The sequence below is a fragment of the Chiloscyllium plagiosum genome, unplaced genomic scaffold (assembly GCF_037043375.1).
Source record: "Chiloscyllium plagiosum isolate Xiang-an unplaced genomic scaffold, Cpla_swu_hap1 HiC_scaffold_36, whole genome shotgun sequence".
Classification (NCBI taxonomy): domain Eukaryota; kingdom Metazoa; phylum Chordata; class Chondrichthyes; order Orectolobiformes; family Hemiscylliidae; genus Chiloscyllium; species Chiloscyllium plagiosum.
Genome location: NW_028270174.1, coordinates 7,137,988 through 7,162,747, shown reverse-complemented (window position 1 = coordinate 7,162,747; position 24,760 = coordinate 7,137,988). Strand labels below are relative to the sequence as shown.

General features: G+C 43.4%; 1 long non-coding RNA gene across 1 annotated transcript; it reads left to right on the top strand.

The window, feature by feature from the left end:
* The first annotated feature begins 381 nt into the window (after positions 1-381).
* On the top strand, positions 382-24,062 carry LOC122539502 (uncharacterized). The gene is made up of 4 exons (XR_006309110.2): positions 382-541; positions 11,814-11,949; positions 18,606-18,766; positions 23,062-24,062. It is a non-coding gene; the product is annotated as an uncharacterized LOC122539502 (long non-coding RNA).
* The last annotated feature ends 698 nt before the right edge of the window (positions 24,063-24,760 follow it).

The following is a 24,760-nucleotide window of genomic DNA, read 5'->3' as shown; positions in this document are numbered from 1 at the left end:
ACCAAGGCCACACGGAGGGAATGGTTCTTGCAGAATGCTGAAGCTGGAAAGTAGGGGAAGATGTGTTTGGCGGTGGTGGAAATGGAAGTGGATGATCCATTGAATGTAGAGACTAGCATGAAGGAAAGTAAAGACAAGAGGATCCCTAACATTGTTCTGGGAGAGAGGGGAAGGGGTGGGGAACATGAGGAAGGTGGGTGTACACAGCTGAAGGCCCTGTCAGCCGCAGTGAGGGGGGGAGATGGAGGAGGAATCCTCAGTCCAGGAGGCAGCCAGTGATGGGGGCATCATCAGAATAGATGTGATAGAGATGAGAGAAACTGGGAGAATGAAATGAAATCCAGCTTCTCCTGAATTTCTTCTTCACAATTTATTAGTGACTGCCGGGGAAAGAGAAAAAAACCTCGTAGACAGAGGGTGGGAGAATTCATAAATCCGCAGTCTGGAATCAGCCGAAGGAATACATTGGAAAGTGTTGACACTTCACAATAACAAATGACGCTGAAGATGGAAAGCTGCTCTTTGCCCAGAGGTGTAATATGTAAGTACTGTTGACATTTATTTCTGTCCTTCTTCGTCTTCGGGCTGCTATCTGTCCACTTTGACACTTTCAGCCAGCTCCTCTAATGTGTTGTACTGCCGTCCCTCCCAGGCACTGAGGATGTCAACAAACGCTGCTGTATTTGGCGTTAAATCCTAATTAAATTTGTATGAATTGCTGTACAGATAACCTTTTTTTAATGGCGTGAATTTTGGGGTGTCGCCTTTGCAGACAAAGCTAAACTCTGGTTAGTCTCCGTGACGGCACGTTGAAAAGGGGCAGGGTTATGGATTGGGGGCGATGATGATGTGGTCCTTACAAGAGCAGACGGAGAAATGGCCTGAACATGATTTTCACTCCCTGAAAGAGCTGAGTGTCACAGATGGCAGTGTTGCACAGAGGCATTGTGAATCTCACACACACGAGGACCTGTGGCACTGCCCCATCAGAATTACCACTATTTGGGCGGGTTTCGGGTCATTGCATTAAAATCTCCTGTATACTATCAAACCAACCCAGTTTCCCAGATGGCGGTCAGGTAGCAGAGACAGAGAGAAGACTGGCCAGCAATAAGAGATTGAGAATATTTTCTGAGGCAAAAATATTTGGGAAATGGGACTAATGTGTGCAAATGGAGTTGGGATACCATACCACATAAAACTATAAGACATAGGAGCAGGTGTAGGCCATTCAGCCCATCAATTCTGCTTCTCCATTCAATGAGATCACGGCTGATCTGATAATTCTCTATATCACTTTTCTGCCTTTTCCCCATAACTCTTGATTCCCTTTCTGATTAAAAATCTGTCAGTCTCAGCCTTGTATATACTGAACAACACAGCCTCAAACAGCCCTCTGCAATAAAGAATTTCACGGATTCACTACCCTCTCAGAGAAGAAATTCCTTCTCATCCTTATTTCAGGCGGGTGACCTCTTGTTCCGAGATGATGCCCACTGGTGCTGAAAATTCCTACAAGAGGAAACAACCTTTCTGCATCTTCCCTGTCAAGTCCCATCAGAATCTTGTATGTTTAATTAAATGCACCTCATATTCTTCGGAATTCCAATGAGTACAGATCCAATCTACTCAACCTCTCCTCGGAAGACAATGTGTTGATAACTGGTATCAGCCTTGTGAATCTTCTCTGGCCTGCCCGTAACACCTTTCATTAGTTACCGTTCACAGTATTCCAGCTGTGGTCTGACTCGTACCTTGCTTATTTTAACCAAACTTTCCTACTTTTATATTCCGTACATTAAAACCTGAAGGGCAACATTTCATGTGGTTTCCCTATTCCTTGCTGAACTTAGATTCTCTCAACCACTAAACCCCTCTGTTATGCAGCTTTCCACAGTCTTTCTCCATTTAAATAATATTCAGCTCCTCTATTTTTCCTGCAAAATGCGTAATCCTACATTTTTCCACATTTTATTCCATCTGCCACTTTTTGCCCATTTAGTTAAGCTATCTATATCCCATTGCAGACTCTTTGTGTCATCTTCACTAATTGTCTTTCTACCAATTTTTGTGTCATCCACAAACTTGGCTTTAGCATGTTCACTATCCGTATCCAAGTGGTTGATGGATATTGTAAATAACTGTGGCCCCCAGCACTGATCCTTGGGATACATCAGATTGCCAGCGTGAAAATGTCCCCCTTAGACCAACTCTGTGTTCAATTGCTGAGCCAATCCTGCCTCTAACACCATGGGCTGTTAGTTTATTAAGTAGCCTAATGTGTGGTAGCTTATCAACTATCTTCTGAGATCCAAATATATTATATCAACTGCTTCTCCTTTATCTATCCTGCTTTAACCTCCTCAAAGATTTCTCGTAAATCTGTCAAGCGTAACTTTCCCCTTCATGTTGCCATGCTAGTAGAAAGTCATGCACAAAACATCGATTCTCCTGCTCCTCGGATGCTGCCTGACCTGCTGTGCTTTTCCAGCACCACACTCTCTACCCTTAGAGAATGAGGCTGGGGAGATAAAATTGGGGAATGAATAAATGGCAAAAGAGTTGAATAAATCCCATCAGCCTTCACAAGGAGAAGATATTAATAACATTTAAATATTCAGGGAGCACAAGGACGGGAAATAAATAACAATTACTCATGAAAAAGTGCTGGGTAAATTCATGGACTAAAGTCCTATAAGTCCCTTGGACCTGATGGAATATAGCCGAGGACATTAAAGGAATTTACTACAGAGATTGTGGATACACTGGAAGTAATCTTTCAGGAATCCTTGTATTATCAAAGAGATCCAGAGGATTGGAAGGCTGCTGATGTATTGGAAGGCTGCTGATGTATTGGAAGGCTGCTGATGTATTGGAAGGCTGCTGATGTATGCTCTTACTTAAAATAGGAAGCAAAAAGCAAACAACTAAAGGCTATTTAGCATAATGTTATTGGGGAAAGGTCATAGTCTAATACAAAAGATATAATAGCAGAGCATTTAGGAACGCTGATCAAGCAGAATAGCATGGCAATATGACGCCAGGCAGATCGTTTCAGAGAACATCTCTGGGACACCTACACTAACCAACCCCACCGCCCCGTGGCTGAACACTTCAACTCCCCCACCCACTCCAACAAGGACATGCAGGTCCTGGGCCTCCTCCATCGCCAAACCCTTACCACTCGATGCCCAGAGGAGTCCTGCCTTCATATTCCACCTCGGGATGCTGCAACCACATGGGATTAATATGGAGTTCAACAGTTTCCTCATTTCCCCTCCCCCCACATTATCCCAGTCCCAAGCCTCCAACTCGGCACCGCCCCTCCTGATCTGTCCATCACCTTTCCCACCTATCTGTTCCACCCTCCTCTCTGACCTATTACCCTCCCCCTATCTTTATCTAACTATTGCGTTCTCAGCTACCTCCCCCCCAGACCCAGCCCTCTCCCATTTATCTTTCAGCCCCCTTAGGACCCTCCTCCCTCATTCCTGATGAAGAGCTTATGCCCTAAACGTTGATTCTCCTGCTCCTTGGATGTAGCCTGACCTGCTGTGCTTTACAAGCACCACACTCTCGACTCTGCTCTCCAGCATCTGCTGTCCTCACTTTCTCCTCATTCTTGAAAGGGCCTATGTCCCCTTTAGCTTGTCTCTTTACTGGATGAACTGTGACCGAATTAAACATAGGGAGAGTTTCAAGGGGTTGAATGGACCCGTAATCTTAGTGACCCAGAGATAACACAAAAGTGATTAGAGTCTTGGAGATGTACAGCATGGAAACAGATCCTTCAGTCCAACTTGTCCACGCTAATCAGATAGTCTAACCTAATCTAGTCCCAGTTGCTAGCACATGGCCCATATCCCTCTAAACCCTTCCTATTCATATACCCATCCAAATGCCTTTTAAATGTTGTAATTGTACCAGCCTCCACCACTTCTTCTGGCAGTTCATTCCATACTCGCACTACCCTCTGTGTGAAAAGGTTGCCCCTTAGGTCCCTTTTATAGCTTTCCCCTCTCATCCTCAACCTATGTCCTCTAGTCCTTGACTCCCCCAACCCAGGGAAAAGACCTTGTCTATTTATCCTATCCATGCCCCTCATGATTTTATAAACCTCTATGGCGTCACCCCTCAGCTTCTGACACTCCAGGGAAACCAGCTCCAGCCTGTTCAGCCTCTCTCTGTAGCTCAAACCCTCCAACTCTAGCAACATCCTTGTAAATCTTTTATGAACTCTTTCAAGTTTCACAACATCTTTCCGATAGGAAGGACCAGAATTGCACGCAATATTCCAACAGTGGCCTAACCAATGTCCTGTACAGCTGCAACATGACCTCCCAACTCCTGTACTCAATACTCTGACCAATAAAGGAAAGCATACCAAACGCCTTCTTCACTATCCTATCTACCTGCAACTTTACTTTCAACCTACACTCCAACATCTCTTTGTTCAGCAGCAATCCCCAGGACATTACCATTATCTATTTGAAGTTTCCTACCTTACTGTAGAACATAGAATATAGAACATGGAATGTTACAGCGCAATACAGGCCCTTCGGCCCTCAATGTTGTGCTAACCTGCAAAATTAATCTGATGCCCATCTAACCTACACCATTCCATTATTATCCATATGTATTTCCAATGTCCATTCAAATGCCCTTGACATCGGCGAGTCTACAACTGTTGCAGGCAGGCTGTTCCACACCCCTACTACTCTCTGAGTAAAGAAACTACCTCTGACATCTGTCCTATATCTATTACTCCTCAATTTAAAGGTATGTCCCCTCGTGTTAGCCTTCACCATCCTAGGGAAAAGGCTACTGTCCACCCTATCTAACCCTCTGATTGTCTTATACATCTCGATTAAGTCACCTCTCAACCTTCTTCTATCCAACGAAAACAGCCTCAGTTCCCACAGCCTTTCCTCATAAGACTGCCCTTCCATACCAGGCAACAGCCTAGGAAATCTCCTCTGAACCCTTTCCAAAGCTTCCACATCCTTCCTATAATGCAGTGACCAGAACTGTACACTATACTCCGGGTGCGGCCTTACCAGTGTCTTGTACAGCTGAAGCATCACCTCATGGCTCCGAAACTCAATCCCGCTACCAAATAAACGCCAACACACCATATGCCTTCTTAACAACCCTATCAACCTGGATGACAACTTTCAGGGATTTATGCACCTGTAATGTCAACCCTTTAATGATGTCCTATTTTTTATTTATTTTTCAACATTGCAAAATCATGCAGCCACATTTATTTGTCGCCATAAGAAGGCAGACTCCTTCAATGGAACACGTGTGACAGTAAAAGGATAATCTATTTTTAATCTCCTACACTTCAGCAGATACAGGCTCTGTCTAAACAACCTTTCCTTAATCGACAACCCACCCCATTCCTGATACTAAAAACAAAGTGCTGGAGAAACTTGATAGGTCTGGCAGCATTTGTGGAGAGAATGAGAGAGAGAGAGACAGACAGACAGACAGACCCAGTTACTGTTTCAAATCCAAGAATTCTGCAGCTCTCTCTCTCTGCGGATGCTACCAAACCTGCTGAGTTTCTCCAGCATTTTCTAATTTTATTTCAGTTTTCCAGTTGCTGAAGTATTTTGCTTTTATCGTTCCAAGTATTAGTCGGGTAAATCCTTCTCTGAGAGAAAACCGAATTAAAACTATCATCGGATGAAGGTGTGTCGTTTTATCAAAATAAACAGCACCGACATCAGCACAAATCTCTGCTGGTCTTTGTGATCCAAACAGGCCAGCTCCAATCTGCTTCATCCCTTCCGATCAATATGCCTTTCTGTTCCTTTTCCCATCATTTGGCTATCTAGTTAAATTAATTCATCCTGTATGCATCAGCTACTCCATATGGCAATAAGTTCCACATTCTCAGTACTCTCTGCATTGATAAAGAAACTTTTCCTTATTAGGTTTAATTGTGAACATTTTATGTTACTTCCCACTGCTTTTGACCTCCACCAAGATGGGAAATCTAAGTAGATCATCTGGTTATTTTAGTTGCTTACAATGCTGTGCACAATGATCAGATAGAGAGAAAAATTGGGCTTTGTTGCAGTACTGCTAGCAAGGATATCAGTTTTGGAATTTAAATGCAAAACCTTTGGATCAGATCAATAGAATGTAATTAGCTATCAGGCTGGTTGTTCAATCAAAGACTGAACTGGATGGTGTTATGCTAACAAGTTATCTGTCCCTGCTAAAAGGCCATTTAACTGTCTAATGGATTTTAGCAAACTCTAAAGCTGTTAGTACCAGATCCTGTAATCACCACCTCAACAAGAGTGAGGATGTCTTGTGAAAGATACATGGAGGAAACAAAGCAGATAACATCAAGAGAAAGAGTAGAATGAGTGATTAAACATGACGTTTAATACAAAAACTACTTAATCATTCATTAATTAATGGGAAACTGAATTTATCTTCCTGGGCAAAACTGAATGACTTCTTAAAAATAAATTAATTTGGAATATCCCTTACTCATGTTAATGCAAAGCCCATGTTTTTAAAATCTTCAGGTTAATCAGATGTCGAAAGCCTGCACTTGTGTTCTCCCAGTAACAATACTTCAGTGAATCGACCAAAGAGCTAATGAAATAAGAGTTTCTCGTCTGCTCTGTCATTTGAAGGGTTCTTGGCTCTTCTCCTACACCAGCTTCACTTTCTCACCTTATCATCATATTTGACTTTGAACTGACGCCATCAAAATCTATGGAGTGCCTTATTCTTTATCTATTTGAATTTATGAAGTCAGGTTAGTGTCTCAGGCTCAAACGAAATCCTACATTGAGCCACTATTCAGGCAATCTAGTTTAGTGTTAGATATGGAGTAATGTGCTCCACTTTTCAACTTGAGTCTATGGTGTTGGATTGCTGAGTGTTATATTTTGTGCCATGGAAGTGTTTAGGGAGTAACACACTTGACAATGAAAGACTCTCCTTCTCAGCATCACCCCTCGCCTGAGGCACAGAGTCATAACCATAGGGCTATACAGCACGGAAACGGACCCTTGGGTCCAACTCGCCCATGCTGATCAGATATCCTAAATTAATTTAGTCCCATTTGTCAGCATTTGGTCCATATCCCTCTAAACCCTTGGTATTCATATACCCATCCAGCTGCCTTTTAAATGCTGCAATTGTACCAGCCTCCACCACTTCCTCTGGCAGCTCATTCCATACACACACCACCCTCCCTTTTAAATCTTTCACCTCTCACCTTAAACCTATGCCCTCTAATTTTGGACTCCCTTTCCCTGAGTAAAAGACCTTGGCTATTCATCCTATCCATGTCCCTCATGATTTTATAAACCTCTATAAGCTCACCCCTCAGCCTCCGGTGCTCCAGGGAAAACAGCCCCAGCCTATTCAGCCTCTCCCTATAGCTCAAATCCTCCAACCCTGGCAACATCCTTGTAAATCTTTTCAAAACTCTTTCCACTTTCACAACATCTTTCCTATAGGAGAGAAATCAGCATGGAGACCCTCAGGACAAACTCACCGCCAGACCTCTCGCTCTCTCTCTCTGTAATGCGAGAGTTACCCCATGTCTGAGCAGCACACTACACAGTGAGCATTCGACAGATGCACATAATCAAAAACCATGCAATTGAATACATCACTTTGCAAATCAATGGCACATGGTCATATTTTGTTTATATTTTTCACAGGATATGGGTAGCACTGACTAGGCCTATATTTACAATTGCAACATAAACAGAAATTGCTTTAAAAACTGAGCAGGTCCTACAGCACCTGTGGAGAGAAAGCAGAGTTAATGTTTCAGGTCCAGTGACCGTTCTTCAGAGCTGTGTTCTGTACACTGGACCGCAGACATTAAGTCTGCTATCTCTCCACAAATGCTGCCAAACCTGCTGAGATTTTCCAGCAATTTCTGTTTTTGTTTCTGATTTCCAGCATCAGCAGTTCTTTGTTATTTTGATTAGTATTTACATGATTGCTCTTGTAAAGGGCACGGTTTCATAACTTATCAGTTCACATGTATGATCATAACAAGGTCTTAACTAGGAAAATCACTGTGCCTCAGGCATGTTAGGTACAATAGGTCGTGTGTGTGTGTGTGTAAAATCAGAACAACATGTGGGACAATCTGTCACATATCGCTTTGTTGTGAGTTTTATTATTTTTCATTTCATAAAGGGTTTATAACATGGTTTCTTAGAAAATTGGGTCAATAATTTAAATAATGGTCTGGTCCATCCACCACTTACAGAAATTCAATGCCTTTGGAGAGAAAAAAGACAAGCAAAGCTTTTAGAGAGATAACAGAAGGTGTTTGTGATCTTTAATTTCTGGCTTTGAAAAGACCATGGAGACATCTGTGTAGGTGATTTCCTAGCAGCTCATAATACATTTGATTTTATTTGCATAAATTGAGATGATTGTAAGGAAGTAAACCCCAAGCATGGCATGTCTCCCTCTCTCAGTAGGTCTTGGAAACATGATAAACTTCCAAAAATCTGAACTTCTGACTATCTTAAAAATTCTGAAAGAAACTAACTTTGAACACTTTCCAAAGGCCTAAATCCAGCTTGATTTCAATAGAAACTAAAGATCTCCCATTAGTCTATGTCTATCAGCAATGTGATGTCATTGATATGCATTGTGATGTAATTGTTAAGCAGTGTGATGTCATTGATAAGCAGTGTGATGTCATTGATAAGCAGTGTGATGGACTTTGTAGATAAATCAAATTCTATCCTTTGTTTGAAGTACCTTGGTCCACAATGTGCTGGGGTGTTGCCTTACCCTTTTTGAAAATAGCATCATCTCCGCAGAGTCTATTGTCTGTTGTGTTGTGTGAGTGTGTTTTAGGGAAAATGGTGCATAGTTCTAATTCCAGATGACAGCTTGGATGTTAACTGTTGGGGTTTTCTAAATATGCTCTGTTTAAATAAATGAATTATTTTAGTTCATTACATAAGCCTTATTACAGATAATAGAGCAAAGGAAAAGTGATTGGCCATTTGGGGGATTGAACCAACACAATATTGCGTGCAATTCTGCTCTCCCTCCTATCGGAAGGATGTTGTGAAACTTGAAAGGGTTCTGAAAATATTTCCAAAGATGTTGCCAGGGTTGGAGGATTTGAGCTGTAGGGAGAGGCTGAATAGGCTGGGGCTGTTTTCCCTGGAGTATCGGAGACTGAGGGGTGACCTCATAAAGCTTTATAAAATCGTGAGAGTCATGGATAGGGTGAATATCCGAGGTCTTTTCCTCAAGTTAAGAAAGTTGGGCTGTTTTCCCTGGAGCTTCAAAGCTGAAGGGTGACCTTTATAGAGGTTTATAAATTCTCGAGGGGCATGGATAGGATAAATAGACAAGGTCTTTTCCCTGGGGTGGGGGAGCCCAGAACTAGAGGGCATAGGTTTAGGGTGATCCAAGAGTGGGGTGGGGAGTGAGCCCTGAGGTGACATCAGCAGGGTAAGCCCAGCGATGATGGATGGAGTCTGAGGATCGGCGATTTTGTCCTTGGGCAAGGCATGGTGTTTCTGAACTGGCTCAGAACTTGGACATAGATGGACATCCCTTTCATCTATATCTTTACGTTTTCTCTTATTCTTAAACTATCAAAATGATGCCGGATTATGGTGACAAACAAATATTTTTTACTGTACTTTATTCTATTTCACTGTAAAATAAACACGACAATAAAAATCATTCACTCATAGATGGTAGCAGCCTTGATAGGCATAACTATCTCTCTCCAAGGATTCTGCCGGACCTGGTTAGGATTAACCTTTGTCAGAGTTAAAAAAAACTATTGAGAGGTATTAGTATCACCAGGAAGATCATGTATTTCTGTAATGTCAATGTGACTCTATTCCACTTCAGTTCATCTGCTCCTGAATCCCTCCCCCAGGCCTTTAATTACCTTCTGTTGTGGCTTATTGCTCCTAATCTTTCGTGGTCTACCCTCTATCGGTGTGAGATCACCCAAAATTCCATTGCCTTGTCCCAGCTCAATCCATTTTCACTGACCAATTAGTTCTTGGTTAATTATACCTCTCAGTTGTAAAACACGCCCCCATGTTTCCTTGACGTAGCCTCCCCTCCATACACCCCCTCTTGATAATCTTCTCCAGCCCCACAACTGTCCACGATATCTGTGTTCCTCCAACTTTGGTCTGTTGTAGGTGCCCAATCTAATTACTTTGCCATTGGCAGCTGTACCTTGTTTTTATTGGGTGTCACTGGCCCATGGCAAAAGTGGGTACTGCAGATGCTGGAGATCAAAGTCAAGATTAGAGCGGTGCTGGAAAAGCACAGCAGGTCAGGCAGCATCAGGAAATTATCGCCCATCCCTAGTTGCCCTTGAGAAGGTGGTGATGTGCTGCCTTCTTGAACCACTGCAGTTCCCCCACTGTGGGTTGACCCACAATGTCCTAAGGGAGGGCATTCCAGCAATTTGACTCAGCGACAGTGAAGGAACAGCACCTGAGTCAGGATAGTGAATGGCTTGGATGGGGTCTTGCATGTGGTGGTGTTCCCACATATCATTCATGCCACACAAATGCCAGGCTATGATCATCACCAATTAGAGACAATCTAACCCCTGCCCCTTGACATTCAATGATGTTATCATCAATGAATCCCCCACTATCACCTTACTGGAGGTTACCATTGACCAGAAGTTCAACTAGACATGCCACATAAACAAAGTGGCCACAAGTACAAGTCAGAGGCTAGGGATATTGCAGAAAGTAACTGATTCTCGCTTGGTTGACACCATAGCCACAAACATCCACTCTCTCCACCACCAACGCTCAGTAGCAGCAGTGTGTACTATTTACAAGATACACTGCAGGAATTCACCAACGATCCTACGACAGCACCTTCCAAACCAACAACCACTAGAAGGAAAAGGGCAGCAGACACACAGGAACACCACCATCTACAAGCCCCTCACCATCCTGACTTGGAAATATATCTCCATCCTTTCACTGTCACTGGGTCAAAATCCTGGAATTCCCACCCTGAAGACATTGTGAGTCAACTCACAGTAGGTGGACTACAGCAGTTCCAGAAGGCAACACAGTCTCACCTGCTCAAGGGCAACCAGGGACGGGCAATAAATACAGGCCAGCCAGCAACACGCACATCCCATAACAAATAAAAACATTTGCTGCCCTTGTCCTTCTAGAAGGAAGTGGTTGTGGGTTTGGAAGGTGCTGTCTGAGGATCTTTGGTGAATTTCTCCAGTGCATCTTTGTCCTTCAACCGCCAAGACCTCAAGCTCTGGAAATTTCTTTCCAGACAGGCAGCATGGTGGCTCAGTGGTTAGCACTACTGTTTCCCAATCGACAAGGACCCGGGTTTAATTCCAGCCTCAGATGACTGTCTGTGTGGAGTTTGCACATTCTCCCTGTGCCTGCATGGGTTTCCTCCGGGTGCTCTGATTTCTGTCCAAAGATTTGCGGGTTAGGTAAATTGGCTGTGCCCATAGTTTTCAGGGATGTGTGCGTTAAGTGTATTAGTCAGGGGTAAATCTAGAATAGGGGAATGGGTAGGATACTCTTTGGAAGGTCAGTGTGGACATGTTGGGCTGAAGGGCCTGTTTCCACAATGTCAGGATTCTGTATTCCTTTAAGGCACAACTTGAAACTGACATCTTTGACTAACTCGAACAATCTTTGATTTCCTGTTCAAATGTCTCTTGAGATGTTTTGGTATGAAGAATCATGTTTAACAATGTTCCTACAGAGCAACTTGGACCATTTCGCTCCATAACTCTGAGTGCAATTTGTTCATGTTGTTTTCAGGGCTTTGGAGAAGTAAAGCTCATGAGGAAGTCACAATGCCAGAAGACCGAAGCCTCAGGAGTGTACTTGTCATGTGTGACACACCCAGCTTCTGCAAAGAATGTATCTGACTCTGATTTAAATCCAAATCCATCAGGTAGAGAACTTGCCTACAATCCAGCCTTTTGGGGTCATATGCTCTGCTCCATCACGTGATTCAACTGATAGATTTTCCGTCATGAGTAAAGTGCTCTCAAGTCTTTATGAAGCATTTCAGAGGCAATTTTCAAAAACAATAGCACTGCACAATGCAGGGAAAATAGGCTGGGACATTAGAAAAACAAAGAAGAAAATGACTTGTGGCTTTTGACATGGTTCCTTGGCATTGTGCTCAAAGATAAAGCAATTGGCCTGTGTGTAATTGCCTGTAGCAGTGAGATTCCTCAGCAGAACTGAACACAATGAGGACAGTATGTGGTGGTCGATTTTGACTTACCAACAGTTAGAATTAGGATTGAAATCACTTTTATTAACAGCAATAGGAGACTTTGAGGGCCAAGTTTGTGATAATAATTGAACCATCTATCAACCCGTCAGGGAAAATAAAACCGACTAAATAACTTGCAGGAGGGAGATGCTAACTTAAAAGAAAAATACAATAAACTGCGCAGGAGGGAATCTCCGCTCATAATGAAGTCTTTGAGGATGACAGTGCAACTTCAGGGTCATGTCAAAGGACAGTTCACAAAACGAACCTCGCAAAAAGGCATTCAGTTTTTAGGGAGCTGTCAGCGGAGGCTGTCAGTCTTGCTTTGTTTAAAGCTAGCTGATTAAGTTTCTTTACTCATTCCCAACTCGATTCCCTAAGCTCATGATTGTAAATCCGACGCACCGATTTGTCAATAATTGCCCTTGCATTGGGTTCAAAGGATACTTAAAATCCAGGCTCCATGTTTTAGTTCTATCTGAATAACACGTGCTGCTATCTACATCCAACAGTTTACTTTCTTGTGGTAAGAACATAAGAACTAGGAGCAGGAGTAGGCCATCTCATCCTTCGAGCCTGCCCTAACATTCAATAAGATCATGGCTGATATTTTCGTTGCCTCAGCTCCACTTACCCGCCCTCTCACCATAACCCTTAATTCTTTCACTGTTCAAAAACATTATCTGTCTTATCCAATAATTGCCTTACTTTAAATATCCAAATGGTTTGAACTGGCAGAATATATATAAAGTTATCTGATTGAACCATTTCCTCAATGTATTTCTATCATAGACACATAACACAGAAATTATAATTAGCAGAAATGCTAATCTTTTTGGAATGATAGAAATTTACTGCAAGGATTGAAGCCAGTCAGGCCATCGAGTAACCTTCCAAAGAGCTGAGCAGTTAGTCCCCCTGTCCCTAGTCTTTCCCTCTGCTGCCATGACTTTCTCCTTTTTAATCTATTTAGCTATTTCTTCAACAACAATTTTAGGCAGGGCATTCCAGTTCATGACAATGTGCTGCTCATCTCCCTCTCTGCTTCCTTTGGTGGCAACGTTTTACACATGTCCCCTTGTTTTGGAGCCCTCTGCAGTTGGAACAGTTTCTCCTTATTTGCTTTATGGAGACCCTTCCTGATGTTGAATCCTCCCTTAGCCTTCTCTGATTTAAGGACAGTGATGCTAACTTCTGTTGTGTCTCCATAGAAATGAAGTTCTTACTCCTTGTGCCATCTCAGTAAATAGAACTAGTGTCAAGTCTTTGCTATGCCCTAAATATTGGATTTTGACATTCCAAACAGGCTGCAATAATCTAGTTGATGCCTAACCTGTGTTTCATAAAAGTTTAGCCTGACTATCTCCCTCTTGTACTCTATGCATTCATATATAAAGCCTAAGATTCCATTTTGTGTCACAAAATGTTCCTTTTTACTAATTGTCACTACTTTCTGCCATCTACAAGGCACAAGTCAACAGTGTGATGGAATACTCCCCACTTGCCTGGATGGGTGCAGCTCTAACAACACTCAAGAAGTTGACTATCCAGGCTAAAGCAGCCCACTTGATTGGCACCATATCCACTCCCTCCACCACCGACACTCAGTAGCAGCAGTGTGCATTATCTCCAGAATTAGAATTAGGGTTATTGTAATATGTACTTAAGTTATAAAAAAAACAGGAGTACAGTGAAAAGTCTACAATGTCGCCAACACAAGTTGCCATCTTCGGTACAATATATCTCAGGACAAACCTTAGGTCTAAAAATAGAGAGAAAATAGAGAAAAAATGTTAGACTCCATTACAGATATACATAGTATAAGTTAGGAAAATAAGAAATAAAGCTGAAAAGATTAACATCACAGTTTTTCTGTAAGGATTTCCACATGGTCTGACTGGGCTGTACCAATTCCCAATCTTCACTCCAAGCCATCTCCACCTCGCTCCAGGTTCACCAAAGATCTTCAGACAGCACCCTCCAAACCCATGACACTTCTATTTAGAAGATCAAAGGCAGCAGATACATGGGAACACCACCCCCTGCAAGATCCCCTCCAAACCACTCACCATCCTGACTTGGAAATGTATCACTGTTCCTTCGCTGTCGCTGGATCAAAATCCTGGAACTCTCTCCCTAAGGATACTGTGGGTCTACCTACAGCATGTGAACTGTAGGACTGCAGCGGTTCAAGAAGGCAGTTCACCACCACCTTCTCAAGGGGCAACTAGGGACGGGCAATAAATGCTGACCCAACCTGCAATGTTCACCTCCCATGAATGATTAAAATAAAATCAATAAATTTAGATGCAGATTTCGGTTTTACTGTCACGTGTATTTAAGTACAGGATTACAGTGAAAAGTGTACAATATTGACAGTACCCTCTTAGGTACACAAGCTTCGGTACAAAAATAGAAAAATAAAGAAATAAGTTAAAACGTTCATCACTACCATTCTTACAGAACATTATTAAAATGCTGTGAAACAGTGGCATCATTTAACTCAACTCATAACGGACAAAACTGCAACAGGCAATGTGTTTCTTTTTGTTTTCTTTTCATGGAGGGCTTCAGTGTCGGATTTGCTGCCGTTATTTGAACCGTCTGAGAATGTGCGCAGTTTGCAGAAGCCAGGACTACACCTGGTTTGAAATAGATTCTCGAAACTCCTCTGACTGTGTAGCAAAAGTGAAGCATCTCTTTGACAGCAGCTCTGAGCCCCAGCCATCTGGCAAGAACATAATCAAGCGAGCATGAGTAGGTCCACTGCTCCACACTTCAATAAAACCAGAAATGATCCACCACATCGACTCATTTTTTTCCGGTCCCTATGCCACGTATTTTGAGAATACTGTCCCAAAGTTATCCATCTCTTTTTATTTCTATCATTTATGGGACATGAACATCACTGGTTGGCCCAGCATTTATTACCTGTCCCCAGTTGCCCCTTGAGAAGGTGGGAGTGAGCTGCCTTCTTGAACCGCTGCAATCCACCTGCTGTGGGTTGACCCACAATGCTCTCAGGGAAGGAATTCCAGGATTTTGACCCAGCTACACTGAAGGAATGGTGATATATTTCCAAGTCAGGAAGGTGAGGGGCTTGGAGGGGATTTAGGTGTTGTGTCACTCTCCAACTCGATGGTTGCTGATTTCGAGTGTGCTTTGAGAAACGGATTGGGTATCAACACCAACATTTCTGTGTGCTACAGGGGGGAGTTCCGCCAGGTCAGAAATGCAGTTTTACAAATGAAGCATTAAACCTAGCCGTGGGTGTAAAAGTACTTACGTCACAATTTTGAAAAGAAGCAGAGCAGATTTCATCTCTATGCTGGGTCATCATATATCTTTCAATCCTCAAATCCCTCAAAGCCAGGTTATCTTCAAATCATAAAATTCCTACAGTGCAGATAGAGGCCATTCGGCCCATCATGTCAACACCGACCCTCTGAACAACAACTCACCTAGATCCATACCCCCACCCTAAGGCCGTAACCCTGTAATTCCCATGGCTAACCCACCTGGCCTGTGCATCCCTGCACACTATAGGGCAATTGAGCATGGTCAATCCAACTAACCTGCACAACTTTGTTTGTTGTTTTCTGAAGCTTGCTGTGTCCAAATGTGCAGCTGTTTTACTTTTACCACAGTAGTGACTGCTGTTCAAAAATGTTTGATTGGCTGTTTGAGACTTCCTGTCGTTGTGAAAGGTGCCCAAGTAAATGCAAATGTTTTTTTTAAGGTCATTTTGTCCAACACTAACAGACTTATAGTTGACTATAATTGTGGAATTGGCAGTCTTTAGCTGAATCCTCCTGGAGGGTAGTATGTTAGTAATAATCCCAATTGGTTGACCGTATGTTCTGAACCTCCAACAATTTGACAGAACTGTTTGGAAATTTCCCCATGTGGGGAATCCTGGTGCAATACCTTGTCCTACCACTGTGTGGCACAGTATGCCACATGCTGTCCAACCTCTGCATTTTCTTAACAATTATTTTTGTCAATCATCTCTTTCTTGTTGCAGATGGCAATGTTTTGACTCTTTCCCAGCCATTGGTCACTCACCAAATGGTAGATGTCAATCAACATTTCACTCACCTGGTCTGTTACAGGTAGTGCCTGTCTCTTCATGAGCTGGTGCACTCACTCTGTGAGCACCCACACACATACACTCATGTAGACTCACTTTGTGAACACACATAGGCACACAAACACACTTGTATACACTCTTTGAATACACGCTCATGTACACTCACTCTGTGAACACACACGCATACTCACTTGTGTACACTCACTCTGTGAACACCCACACTCATTGTTCACACACACACTTGTGTACACTCACTGTGCATCTCCCCCCACACACACACTCATGTACACTCACTCTGTGAACACATACGCATACTCACTTGTGTACACTCACTCTGTGAACACATATGCATACTCACTTGTGTACACACTCTGTGAACACCCACACTCATTGTTCACACGCACACTTGTGTACACTCACTGTGCACTCCCCCCCCCACACACACACACTCATGTACACTCACTCTGTGAACACATATGCATACTCACTTGTGTACACACTCTGTGAACACCCACACTCATTGTTCACACGCACACTTGTGTACACTCACTGTGCACTCCCCCCCCCACACACACACTCATGTACACTCGCTCTGTGAACACACATGTGCATGCACATTAATGGCTAAGGGATTGAATGAGATTCTCTCTCCGGTTTGGAACACTGAGCTGAGTGAAATGCTTTGCTGAAGGTTCTGCTGGAATTCAGTAGAAGCCAGAATTGCCCCTAGGATTAACTCAGCGACTGCTTTGAAAGGAAGGAATGGATGGGTGAGGTTGTTGGAGAATGTGTTTGTTATAGCAGAATAGCTGATGTTCCCTTGCATGTCAGCTGTGAATTGGATGTAGGTGCTGAGGGTAATAGTTGGGGTTATGAAGAGATATGATAACATTTGATGCAACATCAGGGAAATATTACCAAATCATTTTCATAATAACTAATCGTTGCTCAGGTACCCTCATCTAAGTCACATGTGTCTTCACAGTTGTACATTCCCAATAACATGAGAGTTCCCTGTGAATCATGTCTCTCTCTCTCTCTCACACACACACTCTCTCTCTCTCTCACACACACTCCCTCTCTCTCTCACACACACTCTCTCACACACACACACTCTCTCACACACACTCTCTCTCAGACACACACACTCTCTCTCTCACACATACACACACTCTCACACACACTCTCTCTCACACACACACTCTCTCTCACACATTCTCTCTCTCAGACACACACACTCTCTCTCCCTCACACACACACACACTCTCTCTCACACATTCTCTCTCTCAGACACACACACTCTCTCTCCCTCACACACACACACACACACTCTCACAGACTCTCTCTCTCTCTCAGACACACACTCTCTCTCACAAACACACTCTCACACACTGTCTCTCTCTCAGACACACACACTCTCTCTCACACACACACACGCACACACTCACACACACTCTCTCTCAGACACACACACGCACAAACTCTCTCACACACACTCTCTCTCTCAGGCACACACACTCTCTCTCTCACACACACACACACACGCTCTCCCTCACACACACACACACTCTCTCTCACACACTCTCTCTCTCAGACATACACTCTCTCTCTCACATACACACACACTCTCTCTCACACACACTCAGACACATATACACTCTCTCAGACACACACATACTCTCTCTCTCTCACATACACACCCTCTCTCTGTCTCTGTCTCTCATGTCTCTGCAGGTTGCACTGATTGATTTCTTTCTTCCCACACTCTCCTTCCTCCTTTAATTATCTAGAACAGTCTCCTGTAGACCAAATTCTGAGGCACATGTTCCATGTTTCTGTTGTAAGAGCTAGCACCTGGTTTTGCCAGAGTTTTTTTTGGTAGACTTGCTGCTACCAACCCCTTTAGTGATACAGGGCTCACACATGAAAGATTAACCTTTAGCACAACCTGAGTAACAAGAAAATACGTTACATAACAGTGAGATAACTGGTACTTAAAACCAGTTAACAAAAATTAACACTATGTAAGAGACAATGATATCCCTTATGAGATAGCAAATTGGTCCATATAATTGTCTGCAGAAAAACTCAGTGTAAGCTCCTCCCAGAGAAGTGATTTATATATCAGTGGGCAGAGCTTTTCGAAAGCTTCCAAGTTAATTCTTTCAGGCCCACTTATAATGGTTTCCACTGCATGGACAGTTTGTTCTTTATGCACAACAATCTTCTGTCTTAGATTCAACAGAGACTCAAGGTTGGGAATGGAAGGCTCTGAGAGACTTGAACTCACAAGCGAGACCTACACCCTGCAGTAGTATTGAAGGACTGCAGCACTATCAGAAGCACCAGTCAGCTGATGGCTTTTCTGCCCAATAACAGAACCAAAGGTGGAACAAGGTGAAATGCTTACTTAAGTCCAGAGAAGTTCTTTTCTTTATGAGTTTACTCAATTTGAATCGACAAACCGTTTCCAGTTTTTGGACACCACTAGTCTCAGGGTGAATGGATTTGAGACATTCCCACTTGTAGAATAACATTTTAAAATCTTCTTTCAAGATCAGTTCAGTTCCACAGGATGGAGGGAAAAAAAAATCCTCTGTTGCATTCAAAATATTAGGCACAAAACACAAGCAGAAAAAGCTTGTAGACTACATGGTGAAATATGACAAAGTGTCACAATTAATGAGGTATCATTGCGGAGATTATAAAATCCAAATTGAAATGTGTAAAACAAGTTGTTAAGCATTCAGCTGCTGGCGTGGAATGCATGCAAGGACTCCTAAAATTCACGGACTCAAAGCATAGAGAGTGCAAAGCAAAGCCAGAGAGAAGCAGGGACAAGGTTAAGAGGCTTATCTGGAAGATGAAAGAAATCTTTCACACTAATTTTAGTTGCAAAAAAAAAGCAGGAATACAGCTTAATTTTGACCGCTTCAGGGTGCTGAATGTAATAAAAGAGGTTGAAATTAATCCGACAGAAGGAAAACAGAGAAAGCAACAACTAGGAGGTTCATTATATTAGAATAGGCAATTAATACTGACATCACAAGAAAAGTTTTGTTTGTTAGGATACACAGGATAGTTCCTGTTAGGAGCTAACTCGAGTTCGGTACCTACTTTACAAGTTTTTAGATTAGATTAGATTCCTTACAGTGTGGAAACAGGCCCTTCGGCCCAACCAGTCCACATCGACCCTCTGAAGAGTAACCCATCCAGACCCATTTCCCTCTGACTAATGCACCTAACACCATGGGCAATTTAGAAGGGCCAATTCACCTGACCTGCACATCTTTGGACTTGTGGGTAGAAACCCACACAGACACGGGGAGAACATGCAAACTCCACACAGACAGTCACCCAAGGCTAGAATCGAACCTGGGTCCCTGATGCTGTGAGGCAGCAGTGCTAACCACTGAGCCACCGTGCTGCCCCAAAGTTATGCACTTTGAAACACAGATTGTGTGTAATGCTTCAGCATTAGCAACATGTAGCTAAATTAGGAAAGTATAATTAATCTTTAATTGACTAAGATTTACAAGGATGTTGCCAGGGTTGGAGGATTTGAGCTATAGGGAGAGGCTGAACAGGCTGGGGCTGTTTTCCCTGGAGTGTCGGAGGCTGAGGGGGGACCTTATAGAGTCTTATAAAATCATGAGGGGCATGGACAGGATAATTGACAAAGTCTTTTCCCTGGGGTGGGGGAGTCCAGAACTAGAGGGCATAGGTTTAGGGTGAGAAGGGAAAGATATAAAAGAGACCTAAGGGGCAACGTTTTCACACAGAGGGTGGTATGGGTATGGAATGAGCTGCCAGAGAAAGTGGTGGAGGCTGGTACAATTGCAACATTTAAGAGGCATTTGGATGGGTATATGAATAGGAAGGGTTTGGAGGGATATGGGCTGCGTGCTGGCAGGTGCGACTCGATTGGGTTGGGATATCTGTTCAACATGGGCGGGTTGGTCCAAAGGGTCTGTTTTTGTGCTGTACATCTCTATGACTCTATAAGAGACCATTGTATATCTTAGATGCAATGCAACTAGTGACTACATAGCACATAACAAACACAAAGTTATTTTCACTAAGCGTGAGCCTATCTTTCCCCACCTTGAGTACTTAGATTGTATCCCACAAACCTCCTGGATCGGAATGATTTCCCATGAACTATTCTGGCAGAGCTGGTACATAACCTTATCATGAATTTAGCTGTGATTTTCCTGTAGCAGAATTTGGGCACCAAGGAGTGAGTGGCAGGTTTCCTGTCTAAAATTCTGATGACTGTATTCGAACAGATGCCAAGTCACTATCGCCTGTGCTGACGGTCCTAATTGACCTAGTGGATTAATAATCCTTTGATCGTAAAATTCCACATTGGCCCCTTCCCTATCTCTGCAGTTTTGTTCATTACCTCAACCCTCCACGACCTCTGAACTTCTCCAGTACATCCCCGAAGTTTATTGCTGCACCATCGGTGTGCCTTCAGCTGCCAGGGTCCTAGGTTCTGACATACCCAGCCTAAAGCTCTCTACCATCACTATCTTTCTGTCTTCCTTCATTGAAGAAGCTGCTTTAAGCTTACCTCTCACACCAAGCCCCGGCGTTCAATCTCCCTGTGCATCTCAATGTCACATTTTACCCTCTAATGCTCCTGTGAAGTGTCACTGCATTGAAGTGCAATGTCTTTCACAGCATTGAGAAGAAATGATTTGCATTTATATAGTGCCTTTTCATGACCCCCAAGACCCCAACATGCTTTGTAGTCAATGCGATCTTTCTGAAGTATAATTGTTGTGTAGGTGCAGCAGTTTTAAATTTTCAGCTGTTTATATTCTGTCTGCATGTTACAGTTGACTGGGTACACATCACGCTGGCTCTGTTGGCCATATTTAAACTGGTGATGCTTAAAAATGTGTTGCTGCAAAAGCGCAGCAGGTCAGGCAGCATCCAGGGAACAGGAGAATCGACGTTTCGGGCATAAGCCCTTCTTCAGGAATGAGGAGGGTGTGCCAAGCAGGCTAAGATAAAAGGTAGGGAGGAGGGACTTGGGGAAGGGGCGTTGGGAATACGATAAGTGGAAGGAGGTTAAGGTGAGTATGATAGGCCGGAGAGGGGGTGGGGGCGGAGAGGTCGGGAAGAAGATTGCAGGTTAGGAAGGCGGTGCTGAGTTCGAGGGTTGGGACTGAGATAAGGTGGGGGGAGGGGAAATGAGGAAGCTGGAGAAATCTGCATTCATCCCTTGTGGTTGGAGGGTTATAGGCGGAAGGTGAGGCGCTCTTCCTCCAGGCGTCGTGTGGCCATGGTCTGGCAATGGAGGAGGCCAAGGTTCTGCATGTCCTTGGTGGAGTGGGAGGGGGAGTTAAAGTGTTCACCCACGGGGTGGTTGGGTTGGTTGGTGCGGGTGTCCCAGAGGTGTTCTCTGAAATGTTCCGCAAGTAGGCGGCCTGTCTCCCCAATGTATAAGAGGCCACATCAGGTGCAGCGGATGCAGTAAATGATGTGTGTGGAGGTGCAGGTGAATTTGTGACGGATATGGAAGGATCGCTTGGGGCCTTGGAGGGAAGTAAGGGGGGAGGTATGGGCGCAAGTTTTGCATTTTTTGCGGTTGCAGGGGAAAGTGCCGGGAGTGGAGGTTGGGTTGGTGGGGCGTGTGGATCTGACGAGAGAGTCACGGAGGGAGTGGTCTTTTCGGAACACTGATAGGGGAGGGGTGGGAAATATATCCTTGGTGGTGGGATCTGTTTGGAGGTGGCGGAAATGACAACGGATGGTACGATGTATCTGGAGGTTGGTGGGGTGGTAGGTGAGGATCAGTGGGGTTCTGTCCTGGTGGTGATTGGAGGGGCGGGGCTCAAGGGCAGAGGAGCGGGAAGTGGAGGAGATGCGGTGGAGTGCATCGTCAACCACGTCTGGGGGGAAATTGCGGTCTTTGAAGAAGGAGGCCATCTGGGTTGTTCGGTATTGGAATTGGTCCTCCTGGGAGCAGATGCAGCGGAGACGAAGGAATTGGGAATATGGGATGGCATTTTTACAGGGGGCAGGGTGGGAGGAGGTGTAGTCTAGGTAGCTGTGGGAGTCGGCCGGTTTATAGTAAATGTCCGTGTTGATTCAGTCGCCCGAGATAGAAATGGAGAGGTCTAGGAAGGGGAGGGAGGAGTCTGAGACGGTCCAGGTAAATTTGAGGTCGGGGTGGAAGGTGTTAGTAAAGTGGATGAACTGTTCAACCTCCTCGTGGGAGCACGAGGTAGCGCCGATACAGTCATCGTTATTGCGGAGGAAAAGGTGGGGCACCATTCATGCACTGCATTCGAAAATATGACAGGCCTGGAATTGTTTTCTTTGCTAAATGTTCATAATTAAACTAAACATGGACTGAATTAAAGTGTAATTGTGTACAAATAATCTGCATTATAATCTACAAGAGCAACATGTTAAAATTCAAACAGAATGAGATTCAAACAATTAATCTTCTTGTTGGAAGGTGATAAATCTTCATCGAAGCCAATATTATCATGCCCTGCTAATTTATATGAGCTTCAATGACTCTTGTTATAACCCTGTCACCTCACAATATGTTTATTGGACAGCTCTTTATGTACTTGTTAAATTGATGCTGATGCTCCAATGTTTATAATTTCACAAATGGCTGGCTATTTATTTTTTGTGTGTTGTTCTATTATCTCCTATCACTTTGTTAGATTTCCCAGGCGGTTTCCTGCAGCTCTTTCCACCAGTATGGGTCAAAGCAAATACCGTTCCACCCGACATGTGTCTGTTGAGCAAATCAGAGGTCCATATTCTTACTCCATCACACAACCATCCCAACACTATGTGTTGAATAAGGCCTTGAAAGGGTTAACTGACATCATGAGCTGAGCCCTGCCCTGCAGGATATAAAAGCTGGGAGGAGCTAACCAGTTGTTGATCTATTGTAAGACCAATTCTAGTGGTATGTCCAATTAACTAATGTGTTGTAAAAGCCTATTTGTAACTTTAATGTGATATAATTTAACTTCTAAGTATTATGTAATAAATCTACTCTGTTAAGAACTTGAGAACTAGGAGCATGAGGCCATTCAGCCCCTTGAGCCTGCTCCACTATTCTATATGATCATTGCTGCTATCACCTGGATCAGATCAACTCTGCTTTCCAAACCCTTCAGAAAGCTGAAGAAATTTGGCATGACGGTGAATACCCTTGCCAACTTTTATAGGTGCATCATCGAGATCATTCTGTCTGGATGTATCACGTCCTGGTATGGCAACTGTACCATTCAAGATTGCAGACGGTTACAGAGAGTGGTGAACTCGGCCCGGACAATCACAAAGGCCAACCTCCCATCTATAGAATCCATCTACCAGGCCCACTGTCAGGGAAAGGCCGCCAGCATTCTCAAAAATCCATCCCACCCTGGCAATGTTTTTCTACAACCTCTACCATCGGGGAGAAGGTACAGAAGCCTGAACACACGTACCAGCCGGTTTCATAACAGTTTCTGTCCTATTGTTGTTAGAATACTGAATGGACTCTCAAACTCTTAACATTCGCCTGTACCTGTGTTTTTGTTTTTGCTGCTGTTTACCTATTATTTACTATCTATGCTACTTAACTCTGTGACCTGCCTGTATTGCTCGCAAGACAAAGCTTTTCACTGTGCCTCGGTACACATGACAATAAATTCAATTCAATTCAATAAAATTCAAAATTCGTTTAAAAATCTGTCTATTTCCTCCTCAAGTATTCCAGCATCCACTATATTCCTGGGATAGTAAATTTCATATTCACTAAACTAATTTTGAGCCTTTCCTCTGCCAATGTTTTCATGTGGGCACCCTTCCCCCAGTTAGTATCAGAAACTGAGACCAGAGCCAAGGGCAAGGATTGATGACAGTGTATATACTCAAGGTATCTTGGGTAGCTTTTGGGGGACACAACCACAACTGTATTGTGGTGGCAGAAGGAGGGGATTTCACCATTTTGACCATATGCATTTCCTCTTTCAGAGAATTGTTCCCCAGTGTGTGAGGTTGTGGATAATAAATCTGATGGGAAAATGAACTGAATGTCTTGCCAGTTTGTGGTCAATATTGACGTTTGTTGTGACTTGCCAAGTCGGAATCAGAAAATTAGATTCAGTTCTATTACTTTTTGTATTATTTTTAACTATTTAATTTGTTTCACAGTGATTTAGAGTGTTGTCTCTAAATATAAAGGACTTTATTCACAGACTTCTGTGCACAAAACATCCACCCCCAAGATCCCACTTCAGCCTCTAGCTCTTTATCGTCTGTTACTTTTGTCTGAGTCCACATCCGGGCTTATCCAATCAAGTATAGAGAGCATCAACTATAATGCCTTGACTTAAATCTTATAATGATTCCTGATGAAGGGCTTAT